The following is a 3,575-nucleotide window of genomic DNA, read 5'->3' as shown; positions in this document are numbered from 1 at the left end:
TAGGCTATGAATAAAGCACATAATGTAGCATAGAAAGTTTGGTATCTTAAGCATTCACTTGTCTTGGAACATTGTCTTGAGTCACCATTTGAACTTAATCTGAACTTCTAAAGATCATTTTGCTATACATATAGCAAAATGATAACTCTTCCTCATGTACTAAAGAAAGGCAAAACCCAGCTCTGGAGACCCTGAGAGTGTCTAACATATTGACTTATGATATGGATTCTACCCAGCTAGACTGCTTCCTATTCATTTCAGTAATACTAGCTAATTAATGAGCTTTGACAGCACTGAGTTTGTTACATTTTGCCATCATTCTTGTAACAAAAAAAATCATTCTAGCAATGACAAAACCTTGCTATGTATTTGCACCAGACCATGTTATGCTTATTTGTATTTGTTAGAACAAGCAATGCCTGGGAGATGAAATAATGCCACAGTCAAACCACAAGCACACTTTCATTCCAATTTCTTCAATGGAGGCTGGTTAAATCAAGGTAGTTCCTGCCAAAAATATTCCAAGGAATGCTACAAAACATCTGGGGAAGAAAAGCTCTGACTGCAAATACCAAAGTCAGACATAAGCAAAGCAGATGAGTCCACCATGTTTTAAGGAGGACTGGTATGTTAACAGTAAAGTGGGCAAGTTTTCCCATCTTCTGCTGCCTTGACCTTCCCACAGGACCTCTTCTTGTGAGTTAATTCAGCTTGCAGAAAAGCATTTCTGGGAAGTCACAGAATTATGTGGGTTTCCAAATAAGAACTTTTTATTTTCTCTGAGTTGCACATGAAAATTTGCAGTGCTGCATGAATTTGATGAAAAGTATTTTTGAATGTATTAGTAGACAAAGGAGTCTGAAATCACAATAGCTTGTGCTTCTACACAATAAAAACCCTAAATGAGTTGGTGAGATCGGTAGTGAATGCTCTCAAGTCCAGCTTTTCACTTGTTATTGTACAACTGGAAGCAATGTTTGGATTCACAGTGCCAAAAAGATTCAAATATTTTGAATTACAATTAAAACATCTAAAAACTTTTATTTGATTTTTAAAATTTGTATTTATCCATGAGACAAGGCTGTGCTGATAATTATGCCCTTATTGCATGCCAAGATTGCATTTTCCTCCCCAAAATTACATCAGAATAAGTTCACATACACAGAAGGCAGATTTTGGACACACTCCTACAGGACAGTCGTAACGTTTGCGCTATTTTTTCAGGTAAAATACCAAAGCTATGTAACCGTGTAACAACTTGGATTGCCTTCCCAAAAGGAAGGGCACCTCCCATTGCAAGACCAGGATGTAGTCACTTGCTGTTGCTCAGACAACTGTTCCAATAAAAACTGGGATCATGTATGCCTTTGATCAATTTATAAACCATTTATAGGCATGACTAGGTTAACCATTAACCAGCCTGCCACTTGAATTCCATGCAATATGAATGGGTGGAAGAGTCCTTTTCTTTTTTGTTTTATTAATCTTCAGCTTTCTTTTTTTTTCTTTCTTTTTTTTTTCTTTTTTTAATGAAATGATGCCAAAAATCTGTTTGTTTAGCTGGTTGCATGTTTTTTTAAAATTTCACTCAGCAAACATTGCACATGGAAAAAGTATAACATTAAGGATGATTGTAAAAAACCCACCTCATCTGTTTTGTTGCTCTGTCAACATGTCCTGAACTTTCTGTTTAACATGAAAATAAAGCATCTTTATCTGCTAGCATAGCTCCATTCCTCCCACTCTCCCAGGGGCTTATTCTTCAGCTTCCACTTTCAATGTCCAGAGTTAAAGAGAAATAATGGAATCCCTCCTCCCCAGTACAAAAGGCTTCCTCTCTTAGGTGTCTGTTCCCGTTTGCATCAATATTCCAGATGGATAAAAAGTGGAATTCATTCAACATAGTCCATCGAAATACCAGGCTGCTCATCAGAAGAAAGCATATACTGGGTCCATCCAAGATGATCCAAATCTTCCTTCACCCCTTGTTCACTATTAAAATAGAGAATTCGGTAGCAACTATATTTTTATGTTATTAAATCACTTTTCTTTCAGTAGGGTCTGTTTGAGATATTCTGAGTTGTCAGTTTCATCTGGAATCTTTCAACAATACCAAAACTCATTTGTAAGAGACAGGGGGAGGCGACAGGGAACAGAACATGCGGAGCTATTATTCCAACGAGTTTCAAGGACCAGCTGTGACAGGAAAGGAAAGGGTGGGGACAGGATCAGTAAACAGTCTTTCATTTCTCCTGCAAAGCAAAACACAATTAAAAGCAGAAAATAAAGCCGGTGGGAAAGGGGGAGGGGAGGCAAAACAGAAACTGGAGAGGCAATTACTAATAATTTTTTTTTTAAGTATTACTTAGAAAAAACTACAACATAGACATGAAACAGAGTTTAGGTGGAACTGGGAAAGAGAAATGGTAACAATAAACAGACTTCAAAAGATTAATAAAAGCTGGTAAAACAGGTGCCTTACATCCCTTGAAGTAATTATCTCTACAGGGACCATTTGTGTGAGGAGCTATTGTCCCTACCCGGGATGTCTCTCCTAGTTGATTTGCCCAGGCCAGAGAAGAAGAGGGCAGGAGTGCATGTGGACGTGGCTGCTCCATCTCCTTCACCACAGCACCTCCTCAGATGTGTGGCTCAATGCTCCCCAGACGAAAGGATTCAGATGTGTTAGGTGTCTGTGTCCAAGGAGAGGGTGGCCTGAACTGAACTGTCATTGTTCTATAGAGAGTTATGAAATAGAAATATGAGAGGATTGAGAACTGAAGGAGGTCATCAGTGACCTGTGTGGCCTGAATACAGACCACAAGCATCCTCATAGCCTTGATGATGAGCAGCCCATTAGAGGGTTTGCACCCTGTTAGCCCAAGGGACACTCATGCCTTTGCCTGGCTGAAGGTGCCTGACAGAAGAAAGCTGTTCTTTCTGTGAAGGTAAAAGAAGACTCCAGCAAGTACTTACTTATTTTCTCAAACAAATCTTCTAGACTTACTTAACACACAGGAAAAATGTCTGCGATCACCATGGATGAGCCAAGCTTTGCTGCATCCTGTCCTGAAGAACCACTTCAGCAGGAGAAGTGGGAATCGTGTTGCAATTCCTTTCCCTAAAAAGGCTACTCAGGAACAGAGATGTGAACTGGCCTCCAGGTGTTAGGCATCAAGGGAAGTATGAGATTAAAAGAGCAGCTGTTGTTCAGCACACAGCATCATCTGTGTTGGCAATGCTCCAATTTATGGTATCTTGCTAAGAAAAAAAACCAGCTCAGGAGAGGAAAAAAAAAAAAAAAGCTTAGCAAAGGATATTATACAAATGGACATAACACAGAAAATGCAAGACAGATTTGTATTCCCTGTAGTTTCTGTTTTAGTGTCACAAACATTTACATCCTTGATGGATTCCAAGTTAATTTTCTATAGCATCTGCCCAGAGTGGTGACAAAGTCATTTTCTTGATCTCTGTCACTTGGATAGAGCCTTTTGTTTCTAGAAGAGGAGCTACACACTTTGGCCTGGGGAACTGGACACATCAATGGGAAAAAGACCTCCTTACACAAATCA

At 39.2% G+C, this 3,575-nt stretch overlaps 1 long non-coding RNA gene across 1 annotated transcript; it reads right to left on the bottom strand.

Moving 5' to 3' along the window:
• Positions 1-1,008: 1,008 nt before the first annotated feature.
• Positions 1,009-3,125, bottom strand: LOC136287806 (uncharacterized). The gene is made up of 2 exons (XR_010720348.1): positions 2,977-3,125; positions 1,009-2,196 (listed from the first exon to the last, which is right to left on the bottom strand). It is a non-coding gene; the product is annotated as an uncharacterized lncRNA (long non-coding RNA).
• Between the last annotated feature and the right edge of the window lie 450 nt (positions 3,126-3,575).

Source organism: Chamaea fasciata, unplaced genomic scaffold (assembly GCF_029207755.1).
Source record: "Chamaea fasciata isolate MVZ Bird 193981 ecotype frontalis unplaced genomic scaffold, bChaFas1.0.hap1 SCAF_3, whole genome shotgun sequence".
Taxonomy (NCBI): Eukaryota; Metazoa; Chordata; class Aves; order Passeriformes; family Sylviidae; genus Chamaea; species Chamaea fasciata.
The sequence above is the reverse complement of the archived record's forward strand: the minus strand, read 5'-3'. Positions and strand labels throughout refer to the sequence as shown.